Source organism: Strix uralensis, chromosome 15 (assembly GCF_047716275.1).
Source record: "Strix uralensis isolate ZFMK-TIS-50842 chromosome 15, bStrUra1, whole genome shotgun sequence".
In the NCBI taxonomy this organism is placed as follows: Eukaryota; Metazoa; Chordata; class Aves; order Strigiformes; family Strigidae; genus Strix; species Strix uralensis.
The window spans coordinates 14,613,954-14,635,857 of NC_133986.1; the positions used below are offsets into that span (position 1 = coordinate 14,613,954).

At 36.5% G+C, this 21,904-nt stretch overlaps 1 long non-coding RNA gene across 1 annotated transcript; it reads right to left on the reverse strand.

Moving 5' to 3' along the window:
* Positions 1 to 31: 31 nt before the first annotated feature.
* LOC141950358 (uncharacterized) lies at positions 32 to 21,828 on the reverse strand. Its single transcript, XR_012631011.1, has 5 exons — positions 21,658 to 21,828; positions 21,317 to 21,425; positions 8,792 to 8,903; positions 4,153 to 4,265; positions 32 to 2,468 (listed from the first exon to the last, which is right to left on the reverse strand). It is a non-coding gene; the product is annotated as an uncharacterized LOC141950358 (long non-coding RNA).
* Between the last annotated feature and the right edge of the window lie 76 nt (positions 21,829 to 21,904).

The window sequence follows — 21,904 nt, forward strand, 5'->3', positions numbered from 1 at the left end:
CTGTATAAATGAAGAACTGCTGGAAGCTATATGAACTATTGTATAGGTTTATTAAATAACAAGTATTTTCCTGAGTAATCTTTTTTCCTTTATTACATGGATAGAAAAATATATTCAAAACCAAACTAACCAGATGTCCAGCTATTAAAAATTTATTCTAAAGCAAACTGATTCAGGTCATGTGAGAGCAGGAAGGGCTGCATGGAATGGAGCTCCAGCTGCTCTCCAGTGCTTCAGGCAGCACAACATATTCCCAGGGCAGCAGGACAAGAGGATGTCAGAGGCAGGAATAATCTCTAGAAAGGGGAAATGCTCACTGTGGAAGGAAGTCATTCACTTCCTTCTGAATGCTCCTGCTTGCCCTTTAGGCTCAGTAAGAGCCCTCAATGGGCAGGGCTAAAGCCAGTGGGTTTGTCATGTATTTCTGATTAGATCTCAGTGCGCTGGTGTTAAAAAGCACCCAACCTATTCCCCATTGATGTATTTGAACCAAGAGGTTAATATTTAAATACAAAATAAGAGAAAGGAATGAACAAGGCAAAATCAAATACCTCTTTTTCAGATAACAAAGGCATCAAATCAGAAGAAAGCATTCTGCGTATATTTTGCCCAAGTATGGCAGTTACTGAAATTAGTGAAGTTAGTGGTATGTCAGTCACACAAAGTTGTTAGAAAATTTGAATGAAGGCCTTAAATGAGAGTTTCAGTAAAATTTAAGCAATGCATAAGCATTATGTTGACCTCTGCACCCGAGAAAATGTCACCCTTGCTATATTTAATGGTGGCACAGTGTCCTGCACAAAATGATCTGCTTCATAGGAGATAAAAATCTGCATGACAAAAGGCTGCGCTAACAGACACAGTCGATAGACACAGCAGAAAAAACAGTGCTGAGTGACCAGGATGGTTAAACTGCTGTTTTCTCCAAGCCACGTTATGGGACACATCGATGAGGCAACATGGGACACAACTTCACACTGATTTTGTCTCTGCTGTATCTGATCCATTATTAACTACCTACAAAACTATCCCAATTATCCCAGGTATATCACAGGTATTAATTTTATAGTACTAAAAGCTAGAGGAAAGTGCACCAAACGTTTTCTTTGGTAATAGTCCTAACACAACTATTGCATAATTCTGTAGAAGGTTTGAATTAATAGAAAAAGAGGATTAAGAAATACAAATTCAATTGTAGAGAAAAAAGTGAATGACAAGCAGCAATCAACATACTACATGAAGAAATCACAAAAGACTACAGGACTGAAAAGTAAAACTAAAAGTATTTCTCACATTAAACAATCTACTTATAAAACATCTATGTTAGCAGAAAATAGTATTTTCTCACTTTTAGTTTCACAGTTGGCAACTTGATAATCAGGATCACTTCAGAGAAATTAATACACAAATGTGTACATGCTCTACAAAAACATGTTCAGTGCTCAGTAACAGCTAAATTAAAGAACAAAACGTAACACATTACTATGCCACTGTCTAAATCCATACTGCATCTGACACCATTCAGACTTGAATGCTGGCTGTGATTCCTGTTTCCCACCTTAAAAGAATGTGGCAGTACTGAAGGCAGTGGGAAAAGCAAAAAGAATTATTCAAATTATGGAATAGCTTCATATAAAAAATGACAGTAAAGAGTAGAATTTTTCAGTTTAAGTAACAGATAAGCAAGGAAAGGTGATGAATGCTCGTCAAATCACAGCTGGCATGGAGATGCTTCTCTCTGCCCTCCTACACTGGTATTTGGTGTCATCAAAAGCAGCAGGTTCAAGCAAAGACAAGGCGGTACGTCCTGAGCCGTGTCATACCTGTGCTGTGAAAGCCTTTGCACCTGAACACATTGTAGTCTTTTGGTTGTGTATTGAGAGAGCACCTGGACGAATTCTCAGACAAAACCAACTTTTCAAGCCACCTTACAATACTGCCGATACAATGTCTGAACTAAGTGCAGCAGTGAAAAAATAGCTAACCTAAAACATGCATATACAGCCTCAAGAGAAATTAGTGATACTATTTTGTCCTATGTTATGTTTCCAGTGTAGTTATAAACAGCATCTGACATCTGAGCGATGACAGGCATTGCTCTGCAGAGATTAATATACAGGAACTAAAAGGCAAGGTCATTATGCCTCCTCTTCTGCTGATTCACTGAGGAAACAACATTCCACCAAGTCCCCTTTTGGGATGCCACTCGCCAGCAATCTACGTTAACCACTGTGTTGCTGTGTACTACACTCCCGTAGCTGCATGGAGTTTTTTTGGTGAAAGATTGGCTCCACTGGGGTCAGTGGTAACACACCCAGGGACTGCATGTTTTGTGCTATCTAGGCACAGCAGATTGCAAAAGAAAGAAAACTGTTGCGCCAGAGTAGGAGACAGACTGAATGAAGGCAGCATCTTCATCCCCTTGGAGAAGGGGAAGGACGGGTCCCAGGGAGATCTCGGAGCCACTCCTGTCAGACAGACAAGTGGTTACACACAAGTAGGAATGGGCATATTACTGTAACATTCAAATACCCTACTTTAATTTCTTTGGGCTGTATTTCACGACTCATGCAGTATAGCTTCCTGCACTAAGTAGCTGTTTATGTATAACAATAAAAGTGTTATCAATTAATCTCAATCTTCCTCAAATTGAAAAAAAAAAAATCCATTGCTTAGTATCTAGCAATTGTTGGGAGTTTGACTGCTACTATTGGGGGAAAAGAAGTGGTCAATATTGGCTGCAGGAGACTTGAAGGTACTATTTGTGCTAAAGAGAAGGATGAAGTAAAGCTTGTTAGCCAAGCAGAAGTCAGACTTTTCCTAGAATAGGTAACAAAAAGTGAACTGCATTAGGCAAGTAACTCTCAAACGTTTATAACAATGCTATCCCTATTTAAGTGAAATGTGTGACACTATAAGAAACTAAGGACAGCAAAATCCTGAGAAAAATAATTTAATTTGACAGTTAGCTGCCTTTTTTGTATTATATGGTGAATGTCCATTTGTTGATCAATCATCTAGGCCAACATGAGAGGGGGTGGATACCTTCTTCTGGAACACAGTACAGGACTTTCTTAAAAATTATAGTCAAGGGACTGAACTACAGAAGAGAGATCTTAAAACAGTGTTCTTCCTTCCCTCGTTAAAAGACAAAAAACCCCAAAACACCAAAAAATTGTCCTCTTGTCTGCTGTAGTCTACAAATCCTGGAGGGCAGAAATGGCAATCACATTTGTTTCAGAAGACCCTTCAATTTCATGTGCTGTATTTAGTTGGACTATATTTACACCTAATTGAGTCTCAAATCACCATGGTTGATAATCACTTCACATTAAGTGCCTCTTACACTTCTCAGGTCAATGATTTGTGTCTTTTGATTTTAATGCCACAAACCTGGATCTTAATCTCTAAAATAAAACTGGGTTTAAATAATGACCCAAACACCCTTATTCCAGACTGCTATACATACAAACATTTCAGCTTCATGTACATGGGTTGGTTTCATCAAAATAAGATTACTTAAAATTAGATTAAATTGGATATTGTCATAATACAGTCAAGACTGAATATTTTGGCTAAGTTTTTTTTGAGAACTGCCTTACTCTCTCAACAATGTGCACAGTCCATATTTAGATTTAATGCAGGTAATAAATTTACTTCATTAATAGATATTTTGATGTGAAAAGACTACTTAATTGTAAGCATGTCATATTTGATGACATTTTCATCAAGGTTAAGACTGAGGGCAAAAATTTGACAGCTGCTATAAATGTACATACTTGTCTTTAGGATCATTTAAAGATGATCTCAGAAGTGCTTGCAAAGGAAAAAAATCTATCATTTGTATTCAGTACTGTAAATAGGAAGAAATACCTTGTCTCTATAAATGATGCTAAACTCCTTTCCTATTCTTTGTGAGTTCTCAGTAGAGGTGGAGACATTTCTTTCTCTATAACAGCCTTGTATTCATGTTGCCAAAGGCATTTTTTGACATTTTTTGAACTACTGACCAAATTTAAACACCAGAATATTTTGTCATGAAAAATGTTAACTACACAAATTTTAAAAGTCTATTCCTAATTTTTTAAATCCATAGCTCTTGTGAACTGACATCATTTGTCCTTTTCAGGACAGGCCTTCAGGGCAACTAACCTTGTTTGATCATCAAAGCTGGCTGGGAAAGACCAGGCAATGCTGAAAGCAGGCTAAAATAATCCCTGTGGAAAAAGAACTGCAGAGAAGAGTCTGGCTCTTTCTGTCCAGTCCTGGAACAAACAAGGGCACAAGGTTCAACACAGCAGAGCTGTTGTAGCACATCCTGGTCATGGAAATAGTTTTTATTTGTAAGTTCTTGTTTGAGTAAAATAAAAATATATTTGGAGAGAAATTCACATGGATATTATTGCTAGTTATTTCTTGGACCTGAAATTTATTTCTTTGTTCTAAGTGAGGAAGGGTTTCTGTATAATATACATTAATTATACAAGAAAAATATATTTTGAGCTGTAAATTGCTTGTTAGCCTAGAAGTTATAATTTAAACAGTGTATATAGTATTGTCTGAGTCATCAAAAGATAACTGAAGAACTATTATCATGATTTATGGGAGTATTATGAAATATATTATTCGAATTCTATGAAAATCTATTAAGCTTTTTATTTCAATAAAAAAGAATGGCAGCTTTTATCTTAAGGTTCTGAGGATAAAAGATCAATTTCTGTGTGCATATAGCTGCATAAACTCTTTCAAATATATTAATTGCTACTGTTGATTCATATTGTTGGAATTATTTTTGACTGAGAATAACTGAATCAAAACCAAAGCACCATCAAACATTCAGCAGCAGATAGGTAACATTTTGAGACAGACATCTATGAATGATGCACAAGTACATGAATGAATATGATATCAGTTATATTAGCAATGACATTTTTCAAAATTTCTACCTATGAGAGAATCAAGTATAATTGTCAGCACAGATTGGAAATATCAGATAGAGTGATACAGAAATAAAGCCTTTGTAATCCATGAGACCACTAATGGATCCCATTTCCTTATGACAGACATTACTGTCATATTAAACTAATGGCTAGACAAAGTATTACCTTCTTAGTTATGCATTTATATTCCATAAATATTTTACGATGAGTACTTATAGGTAGATCACACAATAAAATGTTCAGAATGTTTTTGCCACATCTATTATTGCCAAAAGTTTCTGCCTGAAAAATGGAAATACATTCACATACAGAAAGAAATTTGCCAGAGGCTATTAAACTAAGTACCTAAAGAAAAAAAAAAAAAAAAAAAAAAAAAGAAAAGAGAGTGTGAAGATCCTAGGAATGACTTACTATTCCTGGCAAGACATTAAGGATTTCTGTGACACTTCTCTTCACGGCATTTTCAAGTTCTATGGGACTGTTAAAGTTACTGTAATAGTCAGTTACTATTTAGGCAAGAATTTGGATATTTGTGGATTATGCTTTTCAAAAAGCGACTCAGCCCATTCTTAGTACAGATTCAGTTTTTCATTAGGAAAGACTACAATACAGAATTAATATGCAGGAAAAAATAGATGTTTGAGTAAGTTTTAGTCTTAAAAAGTCTTGCTGTCATCAGCCAGGGTTTTTTTGCTGTTTGCCAAGCTCCTAATTTTGCTACAGAGGTTTTAACAGCTTTGCTGTCATGCATATCCGTGTTTTCATAGTACAAATTTTATTTGGCGCTGCCATCTTTATTGTATATATTCCTAAACTAACAACAATGCAAGCAGAAATCTAAGCCTGTCCTGACAAATGCGAGAGAGCTTCTGGCAGCAGAGTGTCCATTGTCTGCAATCGTTCTGACAGATCACTGAGCTCAGACAGTGCATCATACATGCTTAAATTATGAACAAATTCCATTGATGTAAGGATAATTCTAAATCCAGAGTATTTGGCGCAACCCTTGGCTTCTAAGCCTGGTCCATGGAAGGATTCAGTGATGGGCCTGAAGGGCTCTAAATTAATTCCAGATCGCCTCAGTATAACCCTGCCTTGAAACTAGCTAGTGAGTATCTAAAAATTTCTGCAGTAGTTATTAGCATATCATTATATAGTCTACACATCTACACATCTGTTTTTGATTTTAAGAAGTATATATCAAATAAATTTGTGACTACAGATGTCTCATTCACAACACATTCTGTGGCACCAAAATATTTTTAAGCTGTGTTTATCACATCATTAAACGAATAGGAACAATAATTCTTCAGACAAAAAGTATTACCAAATGAAAGATTTCATACTTTGAATGGGGAAATTTAAAATTAAAAAAAAAAGAATAGAGAGATCATGAAATCAGAAGACTATCTTTGCATTTGTACAGACCCTTTCAACTGTCTTATAATAATTAATAAAAAAAGGAAGATATTTTCCTGGTTGGAAATTGAGTACATACCTTGGGATTTTGAACAGTGACCAGTAATAGAGACTATTATTTTTTTGTTATGCAACTTGAAATGCATTAAGGCAAAACAATTACCAAAAGGCCCTGGGTACCTCCTTGTTTCATAGTGAGCAGCGAATATGCATGGATTTGTATTTCTTTTTAATATTGTGCAAAATAACATAGATGAAAGTTACAAAAAACCCCTCTCAAACAGAATGCTCCTTTTATCAAATTCTGTATTCTCACTATTAACTTTACATAATACTCAGCACATGTTATTTAGATTAGTTGCAGACAAAAATAGTCTTCTTACCACTAAAGCAGAATATTAAGTTAATTTGTTTAGGATCTTATGCAAAAACCACTTATACAATGTAATCTGAAATACGCCCTGATACTTCTTCCTTTTCAGTAATTACAAATCTTCACCCAGGTATACGCTTTCATAACGTAGCTTTCTACTGAAGTGATATCAATATATATTTCTAATGCGAATCAGACTCATTAAACATTTCTTCAGAATATATTGAACTTGAGTTTTAAAATCCAGTTTCTAAGTTACAATCTTTACATCATTATCAATGACTTTTTAATGACTTTAGTATAGCCAGTTTTACTTAGATCTTGAACATGTAGTTGGTACTGTCAATTTTAAATCAGATTAAGAAAGTATATAAAATAGTTTATTTCTGCTTTTATTGAAAACTGGTGGGTATGTGTGTATATCTCCAAATTTCATATTATAGCATTTGCCTTGTGAATTTAAAGGAGTAATCTAGATCCTGGGTATCACCCTGCAGCAACCTATTTCTGAATGGTCTTCTGGGTTTTGGCCCAAATCTGATTAGCCACGAAGAAGGAAAGAAATTTTAAAATATAACAGGAATTGAGAGAATAACAACTTTATTATGTATGTTTGTATTTTTATAAAAGGTTTTAATAATACAGCGTTGTGCACCTGAAGCATACAAGTAAATGATAGCAGTACTTCATTGCTTAGGAGTGGTTTACCTCTCCTTTAAGAGACTTTCGAGCATTGGTGTCAAATTGACCAACTTTCTTTGGTTTCTAGCCAGGGATGAACTCATTATACAATCACTTCTACAAAGTGAAGTGAATGTGAATTTCACAGAATGTTTCTCAGCTCAGGAAATGCCATTTCTTAAGCTGCACTGCTGTATGTATGCATATCACCATTTTAAGGTCTTTTCTTTAAACAGTTGCTAACCGTTTTAATACATATCTAGCTTTGCATGTGTTCTTTTTCCATACTTTTTCTTTCTTAATGTATACCTCTTTCCAAGATTAGCATAAGTTATGAAGGACCTGTGATGAACATTCACAAGCACTTCAAAGCTCAAGTACCATTTCTGACCACTCAAATAAGTATTCAGAAACAACTATGATATTCAGATCCTACTTGAAAACTAGTACATAAAGGAGAAAAAAATACTAACAAATCCTTCAAGATACAATTACTGTAGTATCAGCAAAAACCAAGAAGCCACCAGCCTGGAAGTGCAGTGCTGAAACAGCTGTCAAATAGGCTGAGCTGATAGAGGAACCCAGCACCATCCAGGAAATAGAATTCTAGACAATGAGGCCAAGGAAAGGAAAATTGGCTTTTCTGTGTATCACATGGCAAATTAAGTCTACTTGGCCAAATAAATTTGCCTTTTATTTGTTCTTCTATTAATCAGGTATTTCTCTGAAGGGGAAAAAAAAAAGTCTCTGGGCATTTAAAAAAAAAAGGACTTCAATAATGAAGTTGAACAGAGAAGTTCAACAGAAAAGTTGAAATTATGTCACATCTGCCTTACGTTCATCCTTAGCTATCAGAACGATAGCTATTTTATCTTTCAAAACAATGCTGAAGATTAGAAAACACATCCATGGTTGACATGAATTCATCTGTCTCCTTTAACAGTTGATTACAAAAGGGTCTGGAAGACACTCTGGAGTAAAAAGGATGGCGTTTCCTATTCACGTCCATGGGAAGAATAGGTCTTGGTTAACCACATTCTTGTAGAAAAGTCTCCAGAACATTGTCATGGACTTCCTGCTTGTGATATGGATGCTTGAAATGACCCAGTCTGTTTTCCAGCTCATTCAAGAACCCAGGCCAATTGCTAGCAGAAATGTCTGATACCTGATATACTATACGTCTGGGGAGGACAGCATACCTCCTTCTGAACTCAAGTCACGCAAGGACAACTTCTAGCCAAAAAAGCAAGCATCTGTTACAAAGACGAGAAGAACATTCTAATAATAATGTTGCTCAGACTCAGCCACAAGAAGTCTATACTTCAAAAAAGGTTAAAACTTCACTAAACAACCAGTAGAAGAGTAAGCTATTTCCTACCACTTCCGCTTGCTTCTGGTACGATGTTCCAGCTCACACACCTTTGTGGTCCATGCTGCTCCTTTGGAAGGGATGCTAAAGAATCTCTTTCTTTATAATTGTTTTATTCTCCCTGGAAACACAGAAGCCAAGAAAATTGCCTAAGAAATAAGGAGTAGGTGAAAGCCCAGACTGCTGCCCCAGCTGCGTCAAGTGAGGCTTGCAGGATTGTTCTAGATGACATATGACCCTTAATAATTGGAGTGTCAAACTTCTGGCAAAAATCTTTGGGCAGTAATCTGATAAAGGTCACCAGATGGTCAAAGATCTTGTGGATTGTTGTGGTTTAACCCACCAGGCAGCTAAACACCACACAGCCGTTCGCTGACTTCCCCACAGTGGGATGGGGGAGTTAATTGGAAAAAAGGTGAAACTTGTGGGTTGAGATAAAAACCGTTTAATAAGACAGAAAAGGAATGGAAAATAATAATAATGATAAAAGAATATACAAAACAAGTGATGCACAGTGCAATTGCTCACCACTCACTGACTGATGCCCAGCTAGTCCCTGAGCAGTGGGCTGCCACCCCCCAGCCAATTTCCCCTAGTTTTATTGTTCAGCATGACACCATATGGTGTGGGATATCTCTTTGGTCAGTCGGGGCCGGCTGTCCCAGCTGTGTCCCTGCCCAACTCCTTGTGCACCCCCAGCCTGCTCGCTGGCAGGGCAGTATGAGAAGCTGAAAAGTCCATGACTTAGTGTAAGCACTGCTCAGCAACTAAAACATCAGTGTGTTATCAATATTATTCTCATGCTAAATCCAAAACACAGCACTGTACCAGCTACTAAGAAGAAAATTAACACTATCCTAGCCGAAACCAGGACATGGATATAGTTTGAGAAGCACATGAGGTAGTTCCAAATGTGGAACTGAAGTAAGGCTGAAGAGTTCAGTTTTTTATGGAGCACAAGTAAGTCAGGAGTTCTTAGAAAAGTAGCCTTGGAAAGTACTCATGAAGCACTGAGGGGAGCTGAAGATCTAGACCACAGGGATCTTTTCCTTAAGAATATGATAATATGGCAACAGGCTCTGTTAGGGCTCTCTGGAAAACAGGTGCTGTGATGCTGCAGGCCTGACAAGCTTCTCCAATTGCCACAACGGTCACGGGGCTGACGCACTACCAAGACCTTGCTCCAGAATCAGAGGGTCCCAGGTGTGGGGTTCTCTCTTTGAAGTACAGCTCCTTCCCATCCTGACTGAAACAGGCTGCTCAAGAGCAATCTTCTAGCTGTGTTGCTGGGATAATAAGGTACTTTGATGCTACTTGGTCCTGAAGAACCCACAAACCTAATTAACAAATACTCCTCAAACTAGTGCTAATGATCTCAGTGGGCAAAAATACAAAGTTGCCCAGGAATATGGGCTATCAAAGCAATCGGAATGATCATATGAGATTAAGAAACAATTGCCAAGATCAATGCACCTCTCAAAACCCGAAAGCAGAACCTAGTCAAACTAGAATAAAATCACCAGCAGTAGCTAAAACTCTCTTAGCTGTAAAAAAATTGAAAAAGTTTCAAAGTTGGGAGTCAGCTTTTCATACACCACAGGTACTGTATGAAATGAGGAATCATTCTGATTCATTTTGATATTTAACAGCAATTGAGTACAAAGCGGATTGTGCTTACTGTCACATTGATGTTATGCAGGGGTTGATACTTGTGCATGCCCCTGCTGCTATCAGTAAGATTATCTGACCTATAGGGCTAAATACAGATACGCTCTCAGTGTGAATGTAAACACAGATCAGCTGATAAAGAGAATATTGAATCCTTGCCTAATTCAATCAAAGTATGTTTAGCTTACTATTAATCATCAAGGAAGCTTTTTAAGAAAGCTAGCCCTTAGAGAGTCCCATAGCCTGTCTATATGGAAAAAAAGGAAAACAAGGGGAAAAAAAGAAGAAAAAAAGGTGGGGAAGGAGGAAAAACAGATGAAAGATTTCTTATCAGAAGAAACAGTTTTCAACTCTTGGAACATATTTGTTTGCATTCCATGTCTAAAAAATTTACATTTGCATTTGTGAACTATGTTCAGTGATTAAGTAATTAACAATACATGGCAAGTGCCTGACTCTATTGGTTAAGGTTCACGTAAGTTAAATTTCTGCAAGTCATTTTGTTATTTAAGACTTAACTTTCCAAGTAACTGGGAAAGCACGGCCTGACTTCACAAACATCTTATAAAATGTCATGTCCATTTATAAAAATAGTTTATGTTTCAGAGTAACACAAACAGAAAACAAATGTACTTGCGCATACTGCTCCAGTAACTGAAATCTTGTTTCCTTACGTATAGCAAAATAAGCGATTACATACTCACTTCATTTATGTCTCAAGTCAATTATTTCTGTATCTGCTATAAAAACAATGGCTTTTAGCTAGACCTCTCAGAAGCATGAACCTCTTTATAGATCATTATTGCCTAAAGCCTCGGTATAAAAAATACATACTAAAGCAGTATTCCTGCCTACTCTCTCTAAGGCTCTTTTATTTCGCTGGGCAGTGTACAGAATCAGGCCTCTCAACTCAAAACCCGGGAATTCCTTAATTATTTTAATTTACATGCCACATTAATATATATTTTACAGCAATTCAACATTTTTCTATTCAGAAATATGTTAATTGTGCCATTAGATTTGGTACAGACCTATTTGTGTAGAAGACCTGGCTGGGGAGGTAACGAAATAGGATACATCCCAGGATTCCAGTTAATACCATAACTGCCCCATGTACATTTTAACAACTCCTAAACTATGAAGTATATAAATTGAGTCTGAAAAATGGTTATCTTTTTTTACCCTAATATATCAGAAAGCACTGAAAGTTTAACTAAACATTTCCTTGAAACTGGAATACTGTTTTCCTTCTTCCCTCTATCCATTTCAGAACTTGCACAAAAAAATGTACCAATCATGGGAAGGGGACATGGTAATAAATAAAAGCAAAACTGAACTTATGTGTAAAGGATAGATTCCCCACTTTCAGCATTGAAGAAAGGAAACATGCCAAATACATAGCATTTAAATGAATAGGGCTACTTAAGTAACTTCACAGTAAGTAATCAAGGCCAAAACTGAAGAACATGAAATCTTGTTTAAATCCAACCTTTAACAACACTACCTGACATCTGATGTTCACTTTCTAATATGAATGTGCCTCAGAATTAACAGCAACAATTCGAATATGATATAAGCAACTTCAGTTAAAGTATGTCAGTCAGCTTCTCTGGTATTTGGTTAACCCCCGGTACATCGCTTTTTTATATCAGATAATGAAAGCAATGTGTAGTGTTTTAAATCCCAAAGGTGCATGCATCCAGGAGACCCGCATTTAGGAAACTACTGCACTGCAATAAGACTTATAATAATTAAGTACTAAAAACCAAAGTGGCCAGGAATCACAAATTTTCAAACCACTATCAAGCGCACACGGGTACTAAGCAGTAATTATGAATTTTAGTGTCTTTGTAATTAGCAGCAGTCACAGAGAAACATTACAAATCAGCAAATTTTACACATAGGCAAGTAAGTAAACAATAATAAAGGGTAATACATGTTCACTTCATTTACTAATTGTATTCTTTGTTCACTATGCTTTTTTCTCTAGCAATTATTGGCATAACAGTCACATTTAATAAACATTCTAGTTCTAGTAAAGAAGACATTTTGAATATAACATTACAAGTAATCAAGTAAACAGCATTGCTGTTTGTTGTAGATCAGTGCTAGTGAATACTGTTTCAGTGAAATTTATTCTGCGGTATCTATTCCTCTTGAAAAAAATTATTTGAATGCTAAGTAAATAAAAATCTCAGTAACTCAGTTCATGGTCAATGTTACGTTAATAGTTATAATAAGATACATGTGTTTCATGTAACTTGCAATTGATACAACATTTTTTCCAAATGTACTTAAAAGTCCATCAAGGTTGAACTAGAAAGATTTTCAGGTCTCAAAAAAACCCTCAAGATTTTTTCCATGCTTCCATAAACTCTTACATAATTTAAACAATCACAACAGGAATCATTACGGAATGGTATAAATGATATTGCAAGTACACGATAAATAAGAAATCAGTTAATGATGTAATCTCAAATGCAGTTCTTCACTGATCCAGTGTTTGAGTTTGTTATATTAAGCATCAGTCATTGCTGCCTCGTTATTACTAATTGAGCATAAGTGCAAAGATACCATAATGTAAACTTCTGGGTTTCATTAATCAGCTCTGGTAAAACCAGTTGCTGTGTCCAGTTTGCTCTCTTTCAAGGTGCTTTCCTCTCAGGTTGTTGTTAATTCAAACACAAAAACTCCAAAGCAACGAAAGAACCCTCTAAATGTGCTGCTTTTGTTATTGCAGGTCAATTATTATTCTTTCATTGCAAAAAAGATCCAACAGGTGCACATGGCTGATTGTTTCTACATCATTACTTTGTACCCCAGTGTGCTGGACACATTTTAGCTATGAATAACCACATAAAATTTAATCAGTTGAAGTTAATACACTTGCATTATCTAGATTCAGCATTTGTAAAATTTCCATAGCATATCCTCATTTTTGCTTATGTAGTCAATTCAGACATGCTGTTAACAATAGGGGAGAGAGGCTTTTTATGATGGACTAGTCTTCACTGCTTGGGTAATCCCCACACAGATTAGCAGTATTTTCTAAAAGATCCTGTTTATTCTTACTCATAAATAATATCACCTGACAAAAATAATAATCTTCAAAACATTTTCACATCCAACTGTTCTTCCTCCTCTTACTGTAACATTGTGCCTAAAGGTAATAAGCACTAGTTTTGAGCGCAAAAATAGCTGAGTTAAATGATCAAGCCACGTATCTATTACTCAATCTTGTGAAACTGCTGTCTGCTTTACCTGCATCTGTTTGCCTTTGACAGCTAAATATAATCCCTCAATGTTTGTAAACAATCATGATGTATCATTTACAGAGGAGACAAAAGCAGCAAACTCATCAGAGTTACAAAAACATTTCAAGTCTTTAGTTGGTGTGCAGTTTCTGATGTGGTAAATTCATGCTCCGGGTGCGCAATGGGTACTGCTCTCCTTAAATGGTGAACGCTGAAAGAGAGCGGGAGCTTCCGCTAAGACGATAAAAGCTGGCTGATAAATTACTGCAACTGTACGCAGTATTGATCATGAGTGCTAAACAGTCCTATTGCATTATATGAGGAAGAAAAGTAACTTTTAGCTAAGTGGACTTAAATAGGAAAGATTACAGAGACCAGTTGTTTGAAACTGGAACACTTTCACTGCCCATCATGACTTCCTGGACAACGTAGAAGGCTCAGGTTATGCATGATGAACAACACGGTCTTAACAATTAATAAAAATAAAATTAACCAAAGAAATGCTGGTGCCGTGCTTAGGTTTTAGAGGACAGACATAAACCACATAAATTTATCATTTTAAAACCAGCTGATTTCTGTCTCCTACCACAATTTATTCCTGTCTGCTTTTTCACTCAGATTAATTCCTTCTGTGGTTAGAATGACAAAATGCTTCCACATTAATGAGCTAATTAGCTTAATTGCATAATTTTGTTATTTTTTAAACTCATGTTGAATCTCAGAAGAAATAGTTACTAAGTCACAATTACAGGATTCTGTTACATTTCTCCTTTTTGTGGGGAGGGAAGTTATATTTACATGTTTTGTTCTAGAGATTTGCTTATACAGACTCTTACTAGACCATCATTACTTTGAATACTAAAACCAAATTAATCTCCAACCATTTTAGAAGTCAAGATAATGATATATAATAGGTTACAATAATCTTTGAATGCTTAATATTCCAGATAATCTTTTTTTTATTCAAGAGGTAAGATATTGTCCATATTTCCACATATTTTCTGTCAAAGTACTATTGTTCAGACATCTGCAGCCTGACAATTCAAGTCAAAGGTTTCAGTTTTATTTAATTATGAACAAAATCACATAGTGAATATGTTAATACTGTCTTCTTCTAGGTCCAAGTTTTTACAATACTTACCATAAGAAAGCATTGTGATGAACTTCCGAATGTATTAAGGCCTATAAGGGTTTCATACACGTAACTGAACGAGGTAAAACAGCCAAACAAATTAGTTGAGATTATATTCAAGCATGTGCTGAAACACAGGCCAGACCCTGAAGAGGTGAAACTCAGCACAATTTCTTTACTGGGTTGTTTAACGCCTGCTGACAATATAATGTAATTTTAGTAATTTAACAGAATTTAAATGAATGTTAATTAACAAGGACCTGTCTTAATGATTTAGGGTCAATAAAATGGGTATCTGGAAATGAGAGAAGCTGACTGAATGATTCAGCTCACTTTTTTTTCCCCTCTCCCTCCCAGTAAATGACCTGACTTGGACTGATTTTGATCTTTTTCAAATATATTTATGCATCTGATGCTCATGTGTTAAGTCAGACTTCTTTCAAAAACCAAACCAGCTCCCTAGTTAGATTTAATCTTTAGCGTTATTAATAAGCAGAGTCCATAAAATGCCTCTATTTCAATTCAAGGGAGAAATTCAATTAGCAAGTTAAGAACTGAATCGCCATCAAAATATTAGTATGTATTCTTAAGTTTAATGCTGTTTCACTGAAGGTGTAGATTTTACAATAAAACATGATTCAGCATAAAGTAAACTTTTTATACAGAGATGCTACATATGAAGAAAGTAATCTATTTTCTGTTTTATTATTAACCTTCAGTTTTGCTTATACCATAGGATGACAAATTGTACTCAAATAATCAACTTTGAAAAAGTAAAATCTGGCAAAAATTTCACATTTGACAAATTCCTGCATTTTTATTGTAAAAAAATTAAACTATCCCGCTATGCTCCAATTAAGCTCATGTAAAAAAAAATCAGTACCATATCTAATTACACAGTTCTCTAACATCTTAAAGCTGGAATTTTGACAGCTATTTTTGAACTTGATAATTTTTTTATTTAAAAATAAAGACATTATCTTTATTTTTATTAGGAAAGAAGCATCCAAATTCATGGTAGCTTGGGGAAAAAAAATCAACCAAAGACATCCTCATTTATTTAAACAGGTAATTTCCGAATGACTTCTCAAATATTTCTTACTAAATTTATACATTATATATTGCATAAAAATGTTTTTAGAAGTTATGCAATTCCATTAAAACTTTCCATAAAGCTAATATGAATTTAGACTATTAATATTATTTGAAGAAATATGCAATTATACGTGGCCTGACTATTGATATCAGATCAGCATCAATAGATTCTGCTTGTAAGACATTAAAAATCATTGTCTATCGACAATTTCACCTTTAAAGCCAGAGCTAGGGTATGATCAAGATACTTTTTAGCTGTGGAGGTGCATATCATTACATGCTTATCAGGAGATGCACATCCTGGTCCATTTCAGAAGAGTCCGTTTGTTCCGATGAGGAGGCTGATTGCTTAGATTCAAAAAACATAGTAGTAGAAGCATCTGGACACAGTACCAGAAGCCAGCATGCTGCTACTTCTCTTCAAAAATACAGGCACCAGAAAAAACTTGAGCAACTAAAAGATTTATGTCCTCCTGTTTTTTTCTAAATAGGGTTTAATTAGGTTGACACAGTATTTCTGCTACGCACTGATTGTTCCTCAAAGTTTGTCACTGCCGAGCTACAGCCTGGATCATCACACCGGTATTTTCCTTCGCCAGAAATGGGAAATCTCATCTAACAATGGCATACCATAGCAGCTCCATCTTTCTAGTGCTATCACCCACATTTTTTAAACTGACAAGTGCTACATGCACTAGAGACATCATATCATACAAGGAACAACATATTTCCACTACCTCTTTCCAGTTTTCTTTGCCACGTATCTGTTTTTGACAAATTAAACTAAAAGATGTAAATGTGGTAACTTGGTCTTTGCTGCCACATGATGCAGATCAAAACATTGTGACTTAGCTTTGAATCTGACTGCTTTGCTTAATGCGGAATGCAACTGGATCTCTCCCACCCTTAGACACGACAACTACATTAACACCTTATTGCAAGTATACGGACATCACGCATCCTGAATACACTTGCACAAGAAGCTTCTTTCACCTGTATTTTTTTTAATTCCCTTAATAACTACATCTCGGTATCTTTCAGTCGCTTGTTTCATTATGTCTGGTTGCCTGTGTGCCACTGTGGATCTCCCTAGGCCTTCAGCACTGAAAACATATGAACACCTTAGCTGCTTTTACAAGATAGCACATTACACACAGATAAATGTGAGATCACCCAAGTAGCTCTAGTTGCTGGCTGCAGCACATTTTTACAGTTTACCAAACAGAGCAGCCACAGTGTTTGCCACAATACGAACTTAGAAAGATAATAGATAATGCTGGTGTTTCTCCAAACATTCATTCAAGTTTGGTTCAGACTTTTGATTTCCATAAGCGAACTACACTTGTATGGGCTTTCTGGAAGTGTAATATTTCTTGTGTTTGTTGGGGTTTTTTTGCTAACTGGCTGTAATAATGCCATTTCTTTATTCAAGCACCAGATGTAAAATTGGTATCAAAGTCGAGGTACACACAGTTACTACCTGCATCATCTCAACTGTCTTTATATTAATCTACAAATTAATTTTTCAAACTGTAATATTCAAAGAAAAAATAATGAAAAACATGGTATTCAGGCATCAGCTTTCTCATGGATACGAATGAAAGAAAAGCAGCAAATGCAGTAACATTAACTCAGAGCTCCAACACAAGATGCATCCTCTGTTCCCACCTTTTTTTGTTTCCATACGCTCTACACTAGTGTAGTAGTTCGGTAGTAGAATATTGTTCCCTGAATAAGGCATCAATTTACCCATTCTTCAATCACACACAAGAATTTCTATGCAAATGATCCAAGATTATGATTAGAAAGCCAAGATATTTAAACCATGTAGCTGGTTTAAATTTCTTTTGTTTCCAATTTCAAAGGTTACTTTGTTTAAAGAACTTGATTACATCTAAGTCCATTATTAAAAATGAATCTCAAATAGAACAGCTAAAACAGAACAGATGCATTTTGGCCAAGATAAAGTTCAGTCCTCGAAAAAGCTGTCAACCACATCCGAGACAATTCTGTCACTGAAATACACAAAAGGGAGAATCCAGAAAGCTGATGTGTCTCATAATTTCCTGAAATATTACCCTGTGAAAGTTTCCAAGTTAGGCACCATATTGTTAATCTCTTTCCCTGTGTAAAAAGGGCAAGGATTACACTCAGGGCACAATTACATACAATAATAACTAGATCTAATTATTATTACTTTGATGAACACGGTATGGAAGGCTTGAAGAGAAACTTTAAAGAGGACTTCCTAGAATTTGATTAAACTTTCTGGGCTGATTCAAGAGGAAGCTCAAAATGGTGTCCCGAAGTGAACAGCTCGGCAACTGTGTCCAAAGGTATTAAACAGATGCAAAAGTTGTCCATATGGTGAGAAGCTGATCGGAATCACAGGACTAAATTAAGAAGGAATAATCAAATGTTTGTATTTGATTTGTTTCTGAAGAACAAGAGACAACAAAGGCACTTTGAGGTGAAAACCACAGCAATTTTGAACAGAGCTGATCCCTGTGCATACCAAGATTACAGGGCACACAACAGCCAGGACATGGACAAAAAAAATAATAAAATTGGGCAGTGCAAACAGAAGGGAATGATTGAAACTTAGAAATATTCAAGCGGATGTGGTAAGATTTAGACATGTTCTGGATGTGTGGGTCAAAGGAGAGAAACAGGCCAAAGAAGATGCCAAGATTACAGCCCTGAGTGAAGACAGTTATGGTTATATTCTCTGTTCTTCCTAGTTATTCTGTTTCAGAACAGAGAACAGACAATGAAAACAATAACCAAGTATTTTGAAATATTATATCCCAATTTTCATTTAGAAACTTACCAAATAGCAATTGAAGACATTGGTTTGTACATTGAGGCCAAGGTATCAATAGCCACTGTTACACAGGTGCAGGTATTCTATCATACAGAGCCTTAAGAATCAACCAAAATCACTAAGCTACCTATCTCTTCTTTTGTTAGTGAAACTGGAAGATGACAAAAGAATTACATTACCCTGAAATAAATTTCTTCATTCCAATTTAAGTGAAACACTTCATATTTTTCTGTATTTGTTTAAGGTATAGTAAATGAAAAGGTATTTCTTTATTCTAAAAATTATTCTGTCACAAGGAGAAATGTAGTTAACGCTCTTCTAACTTATGATTGATGCTAAACTACTTGAACTAAGTTTTCTTTATACTGAAATTGTTCACGACAAGATTGCAAACTCCTCAGGACAGGGGCCTGGAATACAGTTAGGAAGAATATTGTTAGGCAACAGAGATGCTACTAGGGAACAACTATATTCCCATTACATTTAGGAATCAACTGTGTACACATTTCTTCAGGGTGTTTTTGCACAGACATACCACTGAAATAAAAGCTAAATAATCATGATAAATGATCTCAAAACAAATAAATAGTAAGGTGGTGAAGTATGCTGATGATACTAAGTTACTGAGGGTAGTAAAAATAGAGCTCACTGAGAGAATCTGCATACAGCCTCACAATCCTGAATGCATTGGCAGGTGAAGTTTAATGTAGATAACCATAATGTAAACACATGAAAAAATGCTGTCCTTACGTATAAAACTATCTAGTGGATGTAGATATTAACAGTCAGAAAATAGATCCTGGGATCTATATAGTTAACGCTGTGAAAACAATGTTCAATGTTTGTTCAGTGTTCAACAGAACAACATTCAAAGATGCTCAGTTCATCTGTTTTCTCACTTCCCTAACAAAGCAAAACAAATAAATGGCAGGAATTACAAGGAAAGAACTGGATAATGACATGAAAACATTATTTTGAATGCTCTTGTGTCTTGAATACTGTGTGTAACTCCTGGGCTCCTCTCTCCAAAAGCATACAGTAGTGCTCAAAAAATACAAAAAAAAGAGGAGAGATTAATAGCAACATGAAAAAAAAAATCAAATAGACTAACACTCTTGAGCTTGAAAAATACAACACTGAGGAAAGATATAAAATTATGAGTTGAAGACAGAAGGTGACTAGAGAGCAACTGTTCATTGTTTCTACCAAAAATGAGAATATCAACTAAGACAAATAGGAAACTTCAAAAAAACAAAACCACATTTCACACAATGCATAGCCAAGTTGCACTGAGCAAGGACCTCTTCCTGTAGTACACTGAGGATACCAAACGCCTACGTGGACTTAAAAAAAAAAAAGATTGGGCAAATTCGTGGAATAAAAATACACTGAGAATTTTTAAAAATAAAACACCACTTCTGATTCATAAAGTACTAAAGCCACAGATGGTTGCATTCAGGGTATTAAGGGATCACACGATGTCCTATCTCTGTACTCTTCTTCATTAGGCACTTTCTAGTGTCCACTGCTACAGACACATATCTGAAATATGATGTTTTAATGAAGACCACACTATCTAATTATTTCTCGAATGCATTTATTCAAGGGAATCAAAAAATAAAGGATAGTAGCAAGATAAATCTCACAGCCTTGAAAACATTTACATACATGCTTGATTGTGGTTCAGCTGATATCATTAACATATGAATAGCAGTAAATGTAAGAATATAATCCCCAAAGGAACTTCACATTTTCTCTTTTCAAAACTTTTTAAGACGGATTGTGTACCATCCTATTGGTACTAAGTGTACCAAGTCAGGACTGAGTCTTTCTTTCTTGGGAAAGGGTGTAGAAATATTTCTAACAGAGGAAGGTGTACAATGGTATTAAAATTCCATCAATTTGATCTGCCTTTACTTATTTCCATCTTCTTATGTACTTAAGCTACTTTGTCACTGCAAATTGTATTTTCTGTCAGTTATCATGCTGGACCATTTCTGCATATTATCAGTTTTTAGGCCATTATCCTGCAGCAGCACTTCCTGCTACCCCACAGCCTCCCCAAAGCAACTGCTACTCGAGGGCTATTCAAATGTGGCAAATCACAAGCAATGGCAACAAATCATTTCAAGAATTCCTTGTTTCAATAAGCAACGAAAAAGTGCAATCACCGATTTACCTGATCTGATTTCTAAAGCAATTTTAAGTAAAGCACTACAATATTATGTGGAAACATGGCTCAAAGGACATTTATTTTAAGTAACGAGGTAACAATGGAGAGTTATAATCATAATTTCAAACGTGCTAAGCAGTCACTCTTCCAGAAACAAACAAAGAGGATGAATGAGTAAAGGCATTACTCAAAATCCCATTAGCTGCCTATTTTCACTTACAGCAGTCTAAACACTTTTAATAGTCTGGTCCAAAATGATTATTTTGATCCATTCCAAAGGGATTAGCTGTACAAATAATCAAACCTGGTCGAGCAATGCAGTCTAATCTGTAATTTAGTTAACAAAGACTGAAGAAAAGTGTAGAAAATTGCTCTAATCCATACTTACTTTTCAGGTGTTAAAAAAAAGGGAAAAGAGAGGGTCGGTCCTTAAAGGGAAAATACTTCGGTACTCTTTGTGTGCTTTAAAGCCCGTACCAGCAACTTTTCCGTGGTATCTCAGAACAAAAAGACGAGATAGAAAAGAAAGTTAAACCAGCTCAGCGTTTCAGTCCCTCAATCGCCTGACCAGAGCTCCCCTCCCGCCGCTGCGCGGCCGCCGGGGCTGGCGGGGGCCCGGCGCGGCCCGGCCCGCTCCCCCCACGCTCCCCCGTCGGGGCGGCCGACTGTCGCGCGGGATACATGTATATATATATATATATATAAGTTTTTAAAAGATCTGCTTCATACACACGGAGAGCGAGGTTCCCTAGGGCCCGGGCGCCGCGGGGTTCCTCCGCCGGCCGCGGCGGGGGCCGCTCGGGACGCGGGGCCGGGGCCCCCCGACACCTCTGGGCAGCGGCCGGGGGGCGCGGGGCGGCGAGAAAGAGCCGGCGGCTCGCGCCGGGCGTGGAGCGCGAGCGCGCCTTCCCCCCCCCCCCCCCCGCCACCGCGCGGCCGTTAGCGCGTGGCAGTTAGCGCGCAACCGCTCCCGGGG